Consider the following 15,288-nt stretch of genomic DNA (forward strand, 5'->3'; position numbering starts at 1 on the left):
ACCCAGGACTTGTAGGGCATTTTCTTAGTGACTGGTGTGAGAGCTCCTGGCCCATTGTGGCACCACCTCCTCTCAGATGACTCTAGCTCGTGTCAAGTTGACCTAAAAACTAGCCAAGACAGCCATTATACTCATTTTTAATAGGGTTAGTTCCACCCCAATTCATTCATCCAATAAGCTTTGCTGTGTACCAGGTGCCATCTGGCCGCTGAGTGGCAGTGATGGGCACAGACGGTGGTGGGGACGACACTTAGTAAATACAAAACCCAAGCTCTCTCAGCTGCCTGTGGTTAGATCTTCCTGTTTGTCTAACGTCTCTGGATCAATTCTGCCAGGGAGAAAGCACTTGTTGTATTTTATAACCTTTTGCACAAGCCCAGAACAGTGCCTGCTACATATTTATTGTTGCTAAATACTTACTTGTTGAATAAATGACTGGATAGATGTTGTGATCTTGTAAATCATTTTGATGGGAATTGAGTATTTGAAATAAAACAATATGCAACTTAAACTAAACACCACACCGGTTTGGTTTTCTCTGTAGCCTTCTTGGTACTTAAACTATCTGAGACCTGGTCATGAGTGTGCTGGCAGCCCCTACAGGAACTGCCCTTTGATGCCTGCAGACCTGCTTTCTCTCGAGTCCTAGCTAGCTGGTTTCTGCAGAGCATCTTCTGTTGAGCCACTGGCCCTCATTTGTATTGAAAGTGAGAGCTACTTCCTAAAGTCAATCTAGATGGGACAGATATGTTCTTTTGACTTAATGATATAACATTTTATCAGCCCACATAAAACATGAAATATATGTGTTCGTTTGCTATCTGAGGAGCTTTTCTGATGTGTGTGCGGGAGCCAAGTCAGCAGCTAACTGGTGATCCTTTCCCGACACCCTTTCCCAAGAGTATTGCAAATACAAACATGCTCTATTTGAACAAGGCCAGTGACAGCAAAACTGCTTGCTGGTCTCTAAAGAGACCACAATAATGTTCACCGAGGGAGAGGCCCATAGTCTGACAGAGGGCTTTCCCCCCCAGTGTAAACCATAAAACCCATTTCAATAGCCAGAATATGGCAGTTTAAAGTTCATCCCTAGTTAATTACATCCAAAGAGTAATAATAAAATCATCTATTAAATTTTAGAACTTCCTCTTTAAAGTATTAGATATTTGGAAACTACAATGCAATTAAATTTCTCTCAGAACAATGCATTTTCTTACTCAAGCTGGCCTATAAGAATGCTCATGGAGCTCTTCCAACGAACAAATTGTAGCTAGAGTTTTCCTGCCTGGCCCACAATCAGGACAAATCTCTCTCACCTGCCAGTCCCACAGCCGCTCAGACCTGACCAAGTAAACACAGAGACTTACTTATATTGGTTACAAACTGTATGGCCGTGGCAGGATTCTTGCTAACTGTTCTTACAGCTTAAATTAATCCATTTCCATTAATCTATACCTTGCCACGTGGCTCGTGGCTTACCGGCATCTTCACATGCTGTTTCTCATCATGGCGGCTGGCAGTGTCTCTCTGACTCAGCCTTCCACTTCCCAGCTTTATTCTCCTCCTTGTCCCGCCTACACTTCCTGCCTAGCCAATGGCCAATCAGTGTTTTATTGATTGACTAATTAGCAACACATTTGCCATACAGAACATCCCACAGCAATAAATACTCTATAATATTTGACAGTGTACGATAGAAATTATGCAAAACTCAAACCAAATGTTTCTTGAGCCCTAGTCCCATGTTTGAGACCTTAACTCAGATCGGGGCGCTGTCTGGCCTTCACAGTCGGGTCACTGATAATGCCAGCCCCCCACTGGGAGAAGCATATGCTGCTCTCTGACACATGCTCCTCCTGGGCCAGGGCAGAAGACCTGGTCCCACAGAGACCACCCAGGAAACACTGACTGGGTTCTGGGCACACGGCTTACTCAGGACTCTCCTTTCTTTGTGTTTTTACTTTCAGATAGAAGGACTGATCTGCCCAGTGGAAGGGAATTCAGAATGTTATCTTTCAAGGCTGAAGACTGTGTTTGCCACTTATCTACCCCAGTACAATCTATCTCGCCTCAGTTTCCCGTTGAAGAGTCAACTCTCTAAGTCCACAAGCAAAACAGAGCAAAAACTCATTCCCAAAGAGGCAGTGGACACATAGGCCATGTGTGCTGGCTCCTCTGAGATCCTGAAGTGGAATGGATAACACGGAACTGTCTCTAAAGGTACAGGTTCAATTTGGGGGACACATTACTGAGCAGCTTGGGGAAATGAAGAAATGACATGGGCAGATCTTCACAGCCACTGGGCAAGTTTCCAGTGATCCTCCAAAATCAGATGCAAATAAATACCAGAGCATTCTCCTGAGAAAAACAGGGTCTACAAGGGTGTGAATGCAGGGGCCTGCTGCAGCATCCTTGAGAGCAGGACTCAAGGCATTTCTAGGAGTGTAGAGTAAAAGCAAATGACCCTTTTGTATTTCACTGTGGGGCCAAATAATGACCAAGCAATCACAAATGGACTCATAATTATAATTATGCCTGGTTTAACAAAGATAGTGACTTAAGTACTACTCTACACAGGACAGTTCATGGGAAAAGAGAGGAGGGGAATTTGCCTGAAGGAGCCTTAGACCAAATCCTTACTTAAACATTTATTAAAGGTATACTAGATGGCAGGTATGAGGCGCACTGGAGAAAGAGATTTACAAAGGAATCTCTGATTTCCATGAATACGATCATCTAGTTGTGTCCACAAATACACTCATTTGTGCCAGGTACTACAACAAAGCTAAATCCAGAGAGATACAGGAGATTCGTACCTTGACTCCACTCATGGAAGGCTTCACTGAAGAAACACCACTCAGACTTACCTGATGTTACAGAGGTAGGCATGGAACAGAGAGCAGTGTTACAGGAAGAAGTATCTTGAGCCAGCTACAAAGTGATGCATCTCAAGTATCATAGACCTGGAAGAAGTTCGCTGTGGCTGGAGGCCGCAGGGAGGCCAAATGTCTGCAAGGTTTGTGGGAATGCTACAATTGAGTCACAGCAGGGCTTTGTATGCCAAGCGAAGTTGTTTGGACTTGATCCTGTAAGTATCAAAGAAGGACTTTAAATAGATCAGACTGAGCTTTAGTTAGATCATTGGGATGTCAGTCTCATGGTGAATGGACCTACAGGTGGCCAAAGCCGGAGACAGATGAGTTAGGGAGCTGCTCATTCACTCACCCTGTTCCATTTTGAACATAGGTGAACCGAGACGATACACTGAGAACTTTCCAGAGGCACCTTGAGAGCTGGATGGCTGGGTGATTATGGTGGTGAGGACAGAGTCTGGAGAGACTTAGGAAAAACCACAAAACCTCATTTGTGTAAGCAGTTGAGTGTGGCAAGCGTGAGCTATTCTGCTCTTTCCACACTGTTTGCATCCAGAGGTAAGTTCCTGCCTGTCCTTGTTCCTGGGTGGCAAAAATTGTTTACAAAGAAAGTCTAATAAGCTCTAAGTTTGAGGAGGTTACTTGCCCCAGAAGCCCCGAGTCTCTGGATGGAAGTCCTGATGGACTTGAAAGCATGAGCATCTTCAGTGTGAGAAGGTGTCTGCTCCGCCTCCCACTGGATCTGAGGCAGAGAAGTGAATGCCTATTTTGATCCCAGTGTCCTTACCCCCTCTTAGGCCCTCTCATATCCCAAACCTCCTCTCTTACCCACTGTATAACACATATACAAAGCAGTTAGTCACACAGTATTTTTATCTACAAACTTGCTTCAGTCACCATTGCCCTCCTTTCAGACCTGGCACCCCAAAAGTCCCTGTGAAGTCACCCCACAGTGTTCCCATCCTCTCCTGCCCTTTGCATTATCTCCATACAATGTCATTCCTACCCAGCTTTCTTACATTCTTCTTTACCCCAGTCCTCCTGATAATGTTTCTTTAAGGGCTATTAGCACTCCCATGCTGGGTCCAGGCACAGTCCTAGGGGCCTCTACCAGGTACCAGGTGAACACGTGCATTTTCCATCTTATCAGAGGGGAAATACTTCTAAAGCCCTTAATGGTTCTGCCCATTTGTGCAGAAGTGCTCCTGGCCATCTCCAGCCACTAAATTAAAATGAGATATAAATGGCCTTCACAGCAAAGACTGGTACGGAAATTCCCAATCTTGCCCATTCAAGGATCTGGTGCTGAGTTCTTGCTAGGCTGAGTGTCCACTATGTGCTCCTGGTCTCTTTGTCTCTCTGCATACACATCCTAGCTCACAATTCTGCTGTGCTTTACAAACAGATCCTCAACTCCAGCCTAACCCTTCTCTAAAAGTCCCATCTCAAACTTTGATCTTTACCAACCCTCCAGAATGAACACTGAGCCCACTTTCCATTTCTAGTGGTTCAGAAGCCTTCTTTATTTTCCGATTCCCCTATAAGCACCATAGTTCTCCTGCATGTGCACCCCTAATGTTGGCAACCAAATATTTTATAGTCTCTGGGTTTCCACAGAGTTTAAGCAAGGAAATTGTCTAGTCTATCAGTTACTATTGCCATTTTTCCAATGATCTTGATACTTCTATGTTGTTGGACCTACTTTGGATCACCAGCTCCCAAATAATGACACAGAGACTTCTTATTAATTATGAAAGCTTGGCCTTTAGCTTAGGCTTATTTCCAATTAGCTCTTATAACCGAATTAACCCATATTTTTTAATCTACATTCTGCCACGTGGCTCAGTTACCTCTCCTTAGACTTGCTCCAAGTCTGCTGGTGAAATTTGCTGCACCTAGATTCCTTTTCCTCTTCCTCTCTCTCCCTGGGAATCCCACCTATCCTCTCCTGCCCAGCTATTGGCCATTCAGCTCTTTATTAAACCAATCAGAAGGCACCTTGGCAAAGATATATCTTCACAGTGTATAAAAAGATTATCCTACAACATTTCCCCCTTTTAGTCTAAATAAAAAGGAAGGGTTTTAACTCTAACATAGTAAAACTATATACAATAAGAACAATTATCAGGTAAGAACTACATTAACAATGTCCAGTCCATTTGTATTTGGCATATTTGGAGAAAATATTCTATTATCTATCCTATCTTTGCTGTGGGATGGTCTGTATGTCAAATGTGTGCTCTGATTGGTCAATAAATAAAACATTGATTGGCCAGTGGCCAGGCAGGAAGTATAGGCAGGACTAACAGAGAGGAGAATTGAGAGAACAGGAAGGTGGGGGGAGACACTGCCAGCCACCGCCATGACAAGCAGCATGTGAAGATGCCAGTAAGCCACAAGCCACATGGCAAGGTATAGATTTATAGAAATAGATTAATTTAAGATATAAGAACAGTTAGCAAGAAGCCTGCCATGACCATACAGTTTATAAGAAATGTAAGTCTCTGTGTTTACTTGGTTGGGTCTGAGTGGCTGTGGGACTGGCGGGTGACAGAGATTTGTCCTGACTGTGGGCCAGGCAGGAAAACTCTAGCTACATATCTTGATGAATCTGAAGTTTTATACCTAAACCACTTCCTATCATAATTTGTATTACCATCCTAAAACTATCGTTTTAGACCTTAAAACATTTTCTTAGATAAACGACTTAAGCTTTTATATCTCTCAACCTTTATAACCTTCACATCCCTTTTGGAAGTTTCTTTTTTGAATGTGGTAACAAAGAAAATGGTATAACTATCTAGTCTTCAACCCCCATCAGAATCCAAGAAGGATAAAATATTACCTGAGTAAACAAGAATGCAGAGCAAATAACTTCCAAAACTATAGAAATGACAGAGACAGCTGGCTGCCTGGACAGTCACCCAAGGTTCCTCTGCAATACTGGTGCATCTATCTTTGGCCTACAGGCCTAGAATATCTGAAAGACTTTTCTATGAAGCAGGAATTTTGAAGGACTGTCCTACCTTGCCTTGGCAAAGTTTGGCAGTCACTTTCTTTTGTGTCCTGCTTGTCCAATTTGGACAGCATATGGTCAGCAGTTGAGGCAAGGGCAGTTTCTTTGCCACATAGAACACAAACTCCCTATGGAGGTTCTTCTATGCCCATCATTCTTTTGGGAAGTAAATTGGTGCTGCCAGGAGCAGACATGTCTCACTGTCCTGAAAAGCCTTATATTACTAAAACATCTTAAATACCATATTCTGTAGGTCTCTGAAGTATTTCAAGAACACCTATCTATCTAAAATACATTTCTGATTGGCCTTGAAAACATACCTAACATGACTACAAGTTTGATTGTTATAGATGATTAACTACTAACCTGCATTTCCCAATTATCCTAAGCAGTTTATAATAATAGCTTTCAAGGACTAGAACTTTACATTACATTTTTAAAATTAGATGCATAGGTACAATACCTTAAACAAAAGTAGAAACATATATACAGTATGTATAATAATAATAACCTTAATTTTGTATCAATATACAAAAATCCATACCAATGTAAAATATTTGAGACTGGTAGTTGTTTTTTAGGTTAAAAGTAGATTCAATAACATACCTTTTTATCCTATCACTTCTATACTATATCTCCCCTTACCCCCTCAGAAAGAGATCCCTGAATCAAATCTCCTTTGCTTAGTTTCCTAAACCATGACCAATAACAATTTGTAACCAACCCCCCTAGATGATGATAAGCATCCATAATCCATTGAATGACCAAAAGTCACCCACCCCACTTCTCAGAAATGTGGGCATCGTGTTCTTTAGACCATTTCCTGTTGTCTGGGGTGACAGCATCTTTAGGGGATCTTGAGAAAATCGAGATAATAATCAAGTCCTGTGAGAGCTAACTGTACCATTTGTTGTCCAGTGTCTGTGTATGGGGAAGTGTAGAGCTTCTCTGAAGTCCTGGCTGGAGTAGTCGATGAGGCTGGACCATCTCAGCTAGCACCTTTGAAGTTGTTCTGGATGTAGAACTCTGAGGAAACTGCAACAGAGGAATTCTGAAAGGCTGCATCACTTGGGCTACTTGTCTTTATTGGTGTCTGGTCTTTTTTTCTGAAAACACGCAAACCTTTAAAGGTAAAATACATATCTGTATTAATATAAGTATGGAATGTGTGATGTGCCCAAATCAACTAAAAATAATTCTTTTGTTTTATGTTTGAGCAGGTAAAAGGCATCTGTTAATTTTATAAGTCTATTTGGATTATATAACCAAACCTTTATCCATGTCATATGAAAGAATGGAATGTGATAATAAGTCATGTGGACTCTGTAGCCAACAAGATTTATCATATCTCATCTGGTCTCAAAGCTGTTCCCATGTAGAGGGATCAGCATATATATCAACTTGGCTTTTTTCTTCATGTCTGCAGCCAAGATTCTCAGGTGGTCTCCCTCAATCAAATCTGATCTTTATTAATTTTGAAGGAATCCATAGCTTTTTGTTTCCCATGGAAATAAGAGCAAAACTTCTCCCTCAATGCAATATATGTTTTGACTTCCATTTTGAAGTTAAGACATTCTTAAAATATATAGGTTGTTTAATTTAGCAGTTTTCATAATCCAGTGTCTCTTAGCAGCTATTGTTTTTTGTTTATTAGCATTTAAAAAATTCAAAGTCAACAAAACACCACACAGGATCCAGCCACCCTGTGTATTTCCCATCTTTATGTGGCTTACTTTTTTTTTTATTATTTTACTCTCTTTAAAGACTTCATTTTATTATTTTTAAACTATTTATTTTTATGACTATCTATACCCATTTTGTTTCATTTCTTTAGCTTCTAAGCACATTTTTAAGCACACTGTAATCTGTTCCGAGGTTTCTTGGCCTGGACCTGACTTTAAACATGTCTGTAGCATTTTTTTTCACCACCTGAACCAAACCTTAACTTGCTAGACTCTCCACCGAATGGATAGCTCAGCACATGGCCTGGCGGCTGGCTCTGCCCTCTTTAGCCTGACTGTTCCATCTGCTCCCAACTGTCCCAGCTCTGGGAAGCTGCCGTGTCCGCAATGCGGTAGGCGTTTTTACCTAGTATGCTGGCTGCTCAAGTGTTCTGCTGCACAGCAGGGCCTTTTCAAGGAGCCACATGAGCAGTGAGCCTACTCCAGAGACTGGGTTGCCAGAAAGCCTTCTCAGGCCTTACGTGAATTTACATGCTGGATATTGGGTGCCAAATGTTGTCAGACTTTCTTTGGATTGCCAGCTCCCAAATAATGACACAAAGACTTCCTATGAATTATGAAAACTTGACCTTTAGCTTAGGCTTGTTTCCAACTAGCTCTTATAACTTAATTAGCCCATATTTTCTAATCTACATTCTGTCACGTGGCTCGGTTACCTCTTCCTAGTATGGCTGGTCTGACTTTCTCCTAGTCTGCTGGCATAATCCATGTGCATAGATTCTTCTTCCTCTTCCTCTCTCTCCCTGAGAATCCCACCTATCCTCTCCTGCCTAATTATTGGCCATTCAGCTCTTTATTAAATCAATCAGAAGGCACCTTGGCAAAGACATATCCTCACAGTATACAAAAAGATTATTCCACAACACTTCTAGTTTAATTCAATAGCTACCTATTTTGTTCAGTCCTGTGTGTGTTCATCCTATACGTCATTCCTTGAAGGTCTCAGGAACATACACAGACTTCTCATTAAAGTCATCTTTTCCAAACACATGTAGGCTTAGCCTATGATTTACCTGGCCTAAATCAGTCTCATGGGTGCTTCCACAGGCCGTTGTTGCTGGTCATCAGGTGGCTCCGCTTCTAGGATTGACTGACCATTGACTGGGGAAAGGAAGACAATGAATTAAATAATACAATACCAATGGCTAGCCTGGACTTATTCACCACCCTTGTTCAAGGTTTCAAGAGGAAATGTGTAAAAGCCAAAAAAAAACCAAAGAATTTTCTTCATGTCTTTGCCCAAAACATGTTTGTTTCTGTCTTATTGATTAAAATAGATCCTATGGCCAAGTTCATAGTTAGTGTAGGGGAAATACCACTAGAAGGTGTAGATATGATGCAAAGAAGGAAAGAAAAAGTAGGCATCTTTGCAGTGACTACAATTAGCCAACCTGGGCACCTAATCTACATGACTTTCAATTCGCTGGTATGGGCTCTCCATGGAACACCTGAACACTCGCCAGGAAGCTCTGGTCAAGATGTTTGTATTAGTCAGTGACCCAGGAAAGCTCGAGCACATTCCTGAGAGCCAAAGGATGGATGCTCTGAGTCCTGCTCAATCAATCAGGCAAAGTAAATTCCCCCTTTCTTGACCTTCTCCTTCTAGCCAATATCCAGCAGACCAGCTAGCATCCACGTATGCTGGGAAGGCAGTCTGCTTTAGTCAATGCACTAATTCAAATGCTAATTTCACCCAGAAATACCTTCACAGATGGACAAAGGAATAGTGCTTAATCTGTGTGCCCACGTGTCAGTCAAGCTGACACAAAATCAACTTTCATGATTTCTAATGAGTACTTTCTAGTCCACAATCATCTAATCTTTTCTGAAATGGCTGCTTGGAAAGTAGCATCAGAATTTGTTAGGTTCTCTGAATATCCAGAAAGACTACTGGTCACTTCCTTGCATTCCATCACTGCATGTTACAGAAGTGTAATGCTATAAAAGCCAGACACAGTCTCAGGGACACCCAGCAGGACTCCTACTGGATAGTTCTTGTCTGCAAATACGAAGACTCAAGGATGCCACTCAGGGCTCACTCCACCGTGAAGTCAGCAAAGGACCGTGAGTCACTACAAAAGCCACATAGACTCAGCTGTTCAAGGATGGATCTGTGCTTCACAACTGTTACACACATTATTGGGTGTGTCTCCTCTGTAGTGGTGGAGGTTAGGGCAATAGGATAGTGAGCAAGGCAATGCACATGGAGAATAAGATATGGCTCCAGACCCAGGATGCTTCATAACATTGGGAAGAAAAGGGATGCTGGGACACTGATGGAGCCAAAGCTGATGGTGTTGTGCCACCAAGAGCCGCTGTGGGTCTTCAGTGATGAGAGTGCTCTTGGTGGTCCAGAGTCACCAAGCAGGCATTACAGGATAGGAAAACTTTGGAATTAAAAAGGCTTTGAGAAAGGAAAAGGGAGGTTACCAGGCATCAGAGCATAAGAGAGACAAGTGTAGTAACAGTAGGACCAAGGCTAGCCATCTGGAACAAAAGGGAGGTCAGTTGGAGACGGATAAGCACTATGGAGTGAGATACGGTTGCTTTGACGCCTACACGACAGAGTCTTTGTTTAACAAGGATCCACTTGTGATCTTAATAAGTGGATAAGGGAAGTTTTCCAATAAAGAGCATGGATTTGGTGACATCAAGTATCAACAGAAGTAATCAACATTAAGTTGAGTACTAGTCAGGAGACTATTAGCGTAATTCAGGTGTGGGTCCAGGTGAGCTGAAACAGAGTCTGGAAAGAAGGTCGGACACATTCCAGACACAGGAGGAAGAATTAATGTCTGTTCCATAGGAAGGTACCTCCTGTAGTTTATTTGGGGGAAACCTGTCCATTCCTGGTGCACCATGGCAACTTGCCAAGAGGGAAAATAATTTTAGTGTAGAAGACCAAAGAAGAAGGTTGGTCACATGGCTCAGTGTGGGAAGGCATTAGCCAACGAACTTGATGACCCAGGTTTGATTCCTGGAATCTACATGGTGGAAGAAGAGAACCAAATTGTCCCCTGAACTAAACACACACACACACACACACACACACACACACACACACACACACACATGCACGCACGCACACATGCATGCACACACGCGCAAATGTGATGTAATTTAAATACTTTTAAGTTCAATAAGGAATTTGGGACTTATTTTTCTGATCATTTGGGAGTAAATTCTTAATATCTCCCATTCAGTGTTTTTAAGTGTAGTACAGAGATTACTGTGGGACTGAGAAAATGAAACATTTCTGATAATTTTGTTGTCAGTCTGATACAATACCAAGTTACGTGTTCGATGCCAGACCGACAGCAGACAGACTTCCCAGCACCTCACTCAGCATCCCCAGGACTGATGTTCCTGTTAGTGTCACTATCACAGAATTCAACATTATTTCTGTTTCTAATCAAAGGAAATTAGCAAGGTTATGCAACTTCCCAAGGCTGCTCACTCAGTAAGAGACAGAATTTGGACCCATATCTTCCCACTTCAAAGTCTGCTCTTTCCCCAGTTGAAGACCATTCAGCACAACTAAGTGAAAGGAGGTTTTTACCTCTTTAAAGAATCAGAATTAAGGGATCAAAATCTTAGGTGTTTGTTCTCTGTAGAGGATCAGAATTTTAGGATATGCAGGGTGTGGTGGCACATGTATTTAATCCCATCACTAGGGAGGCAGAGGCACACCAATCTCCGAGTTCAAGGTTAGCCTGGTCTACAGAGCTAGTGCCAGGACAGCCAGGGCTACACAGAGAAACTCTGTTTAAAAAAAAAAAAAAAAAAAAAAGTAAAGCAGAATTTGAGGGTACAGGCTGATGAGTCCTGGCATTTCCTTAATGTAACAAGTTAAGTCTTTATTTAAGGGATAGAACAATTTGCAATTTTCTTCCATTGGTGGGCTAGGCAGATAATAAAAATGATAGCAAAGGTCATTAAAATTTATGTGGAAACTAGCACAGATCGGAAGAACTACAAAGTGAATTCTTTAAGCACAAGAGAAGGGTGGATTTTTTTTTTTAAGCACAATATGAAAGACAACTCCTTTGGCCTCAGATGCCTAAATATGCCATCAAAAGACTGCCTGATTCTCAAACTCTCAAATGCCAGTTTTTTCCTGATGCCTCTAGAACTTACTCTTTATGTAGAGCATCAAAGCCAGCGGGATGGTAGGTGTCCCAAAATGTCTTAATTCAGAGAATTAGTGTTAACTGAGCCTGATTAGCTCCATTTATCTCTAATTAATTACCTTTATCTAATTAGACACTTTGTTTCCAGTAGACATGGAGTCAAGTAGACTAGATTATTAGTGCAGTCATTGTCCCTTTACAAAATCCTGAAATTAATGAAACGTGCAAAAGAATCTGCAGTTCTAATTGCACAGGTGTTGCCTTATGGCAAAGCTTTATCATCTGATTACACCAAGGGATTATTAGTGACTTTTATATAGAGGACGAGCCTATGAAATGCGCCTTAGCAACAGCTCATTAGTTTAAGGTTGTTACTGTATTATTTATTACATTCAGCCTTCCCCATTATCTAGATTGATTCATGGACCAATATATTTTTCCTCTGTGCAGAAAAAATAAAATAAAATAAAACCATCATTATGAAGAGTCCAGATGCAATGTTGAAAAATGCAAACTGCATTTTTGTTCATCAGCTACGATCTGATGTTTTATGACAAAAAGACTCAAGTTACACGTGATCAGAGTCAAGTTCATAGTTACTTTCTATGGAAAAGGAACCTATTAAAATTACTGAGTAATGTGGGAGGATTAGGACGTTTGTTTCGAACAATGCGTGGATCTCTCAATGTTTTCACCTACCTGAACTGACACATCGAAGTGGAAAGGAAAAACCAAATTTGTTTGCATTAAAATATACTTGTATTTATTTTCTCTCTGTGTCTTCCCAAAATAGATTGATAAAACATCATCTCTATGTGTTGCATGACAATATTTATAAAAATCCATCTGTTTTATATTTTTGTTTCTTATGGCTAGATTCTGAGGACAGATGGAGAAAACTAACAAATTACATAATCTGGTTTAGCTGAAAACAGCAAAATTTCAGTGCCTGCTTATAAAAAGGAAAAGTGCTTTTTCATGGCAAAGTTAGGCATACACACACAACTACCACATTTCAGCCTTCAGATCTGGGTGCCTTTTCTCATAACTATTGTAAGCAGCACTGTTTCTCACCATCATGGAGTAATTAAGCAGCTAGAAGCAAATCCTGCCAGGATTCCATCCCAACACATAAACAAGTTTATTGATGACACAGTAATTCCTTTAAATAATTTGTCAACGTAAGTATGTCAAATGAGGTTTTAGAATCACTTCTCTCCCTGTTGCCCAGCCTCCCCCCCAAATCCTCTATTGCTCTGAGCCATATACTGCCTGCCATTCACATATTGCTGAACCTAAACTAGTGAAATGATAACGGGTAACTGTTATGTAGAGCATGACAGCTAATTTGAGTAGTAATAATGAATATTTAATGATCTTCCTTTCAAGCATGAACATATAACTTTTCATGTGTGCCTTACTAAAATTATAACCATTAATCTAAAAATTATTGTTGCAACTGAAATAATAGCCAAGAATTATAGATTATAGCCAAGTCAGAATACTGCACAGATACTCTGTACAAACACAGATCACACATGTAGAAGGCTGTAGCCTTCTGTTCTCATTCAATCCAAGACCTTGCTTTGAAAAGTACAGTTTTGTGATTAGTAGAGTTCTGAGTCTAGCTACAAAAGGCCAGCATTTTAATCAAGAAATAAACATAATAGTCAATGCCATTTTCACTCCTCCTTAGATTTTGTTTAGACAATAATAATGTCTAAATAAAAATAACATGTATATAAAGATGTGGCCCCATAGATGTAGTATTTTTAGGATGTTTCACCCAAATCAAAGAAAGGACAAACAAAATTTATCAGAAAGGTAGAAATTTTATAAAATAAATTTCATTTTTAAAAAATAATGTGGGTTGTTTTTCCCAGTATGTACAGTATCTACAGGAACCACAGTGTGACTTTGGGAAAAAGAAAATCTGGAAAATGCATGAAGCTCTTTAAAATGGGCTTTGTGCATTGATGGAATTTTTTTAATTACACTTCTAAGTTATATCACTCCTGGTATCTCCATAAGATTTGAATAATTTCATATGCCTGAAATATTGCAGAGAAACATATCCATCTCCCTTGTTGGTTGGATCTGCTTTCATTGTTACAGGAAAAGTGAAAACCAATGTCACTGTGGTTGCAAGTATACAGTTCTAGTGAATCTTAGCACATGCTGTTAATGTTTTTAAAAGTGTGGTGTGTGCTTACCAAATTCAAGGGGGAAATGGCTTAATAATGTGAGGGCAGCACCAAGAAAAACCCCAAGTTTCTCCCTTTGTAATCTTTAACAGACATGCAGTGTCTAACCAGGGTGGTTCACACCTTTAGTTCTAGGACTGTTGTGGGACTGAGCAGGGAGAGCAGGGTTCAAGGTCAGCCTGGATTACACCTCGACACCTTGTTAAGGGGCACAAGGTGAAAAGAGAGGGGAGGGGAGGGGAGGGGAGGGGAGGGGAGGGGAGGGGAGGGGAGAAAAATAAAATCAAGGTCTAGCTGAATGGTGCACCATGCGGGTACCCAGGCCATGAACACGGTTCTGCCTCTTCAGGACTCCAGTCCAAAGGACAAAGGCAAGTGTCTAGGGACACAACCTCCAACTGTGTGCCGTCACTGAACACATCCTAACAGAGCAGGTGTCTTAGCCAAAGCCAGGCTAGGGCAGGTGAGAAAAGCAGTCACAGACCCCCTTGCAGCAGAGACGGTGCTTCAGCTGTAAGATGGCAACAACCTCAGGCCACCCGTGTGAGGACCTGATGGAGCTTCGTTTCTTCACCTTGGCGGCCTTGCTACTGCTTCCACTCAGATGTGGTCTTTGTCCGTCTATAGTTTTCTGGCTTGCCATGCTAGGTTTCTCTTCATAGCAGATATTTATAAAGAAATCCACACCAGTTAATTATACCCAAAATAAACAAGTTTATTTTGTTATGTTGCATATACACAGACAATACATTGGTAATGAACATACATCCGTTCAAATACTGAGAAATTTATCTATCTTTTTGTTTACTGTGTTTGGTGGTTTCTTTACCACATCAAATTTCAGTGGAGGAGCTTTGGGTTAAATTCCCTAGTACCCAGTAGTCCTGAACCAATGTAGAGCATAGTGGAGGGATAAAAGAAGAAATGATAGACAGCAGAGGACAACGGGAAAGTGAAGAAATGGGGGTGTTTCTTAAGGGAAGGGGAAACGCGCTTGTGGACTGTGAGAGAATAAAGCTGTGGTCGGGGGTGTCTGAACACACAGAACAGCAGTGCTGTACTAAAACTCTGTTTGTTTATTAAGCTGGCGGGTAAATGTGAAGGGTAGGCACACAGAATGAAACATGGAACCAAATGTGCCCACATACCCTCTCTTGTTCAAAAAGTTGTCTGCAGAGTATCGCAAAGCCTCGTCCTCCTCCTCGTGGGCCTGAGAGGTCTGCTGCCAGGCTCTCCTCAGCAGCACTGTGGGGTGGGGACTAATTGCCCCCGTAAATCACCGGGCACCACTGTGCTGCTCCGCTTACTTTTCTGACAGTAATT

At 41.4% G+C, this 15,288-nt stretch overlaps 1 long non-coding RNA gene across 4 annotated transcripts in view; it reads right to left on the reverse strand.

Moving 5' to 3' along the window:
- LOC128108701 (uncharacterized) overlaps positions 1 to 15,288 on the reverse strand; it is a 58,474-nt gene that overhangs the window by 25,923 nt on the left and 17,263 nt on the right. For 3 of the 4 annotated variants that reach the window (XR_008217590.1, XR_008217591.1, XR_008217589.1), the window contains 3 exons: positions 15,114 to 15,288; positions 8,645 to 8,732; positions 2,868 to 7,011 (listed from right to left, as the gene is read on the reverse strand). The exon at positions 15,114 to 15,288 is cut by the window's right edge. This is a non-coding gene — a long non-coding RNA (uncharacterized LOC128108701). The remainder of the gene's footprint in view (positions 1 to 2,867; positions 7,012 to 8,644; positions 8,733 to 15,113) is intronic. The other variant, XR_008217592.1, reaches the window with a different exon arrangement.

Source organism: Peromyscus californicus, unplaced genomic scaffold (genome assembly GCF_007827085.1).
Source record: "Peromyscus californicus insignis strain IS unplaced genomic scaffold, ASM782708v3 Scaffold_13__1_contigs__length_99412109, whole genome shotgun sequence".
NCBI classification, from domain to species: domain Eukaryota; kingdom Metazoa; phylum Chordata; class Mammalia; order Rodentia; family Cricetidae; genus Peromyscus; species Peromyscus californicus.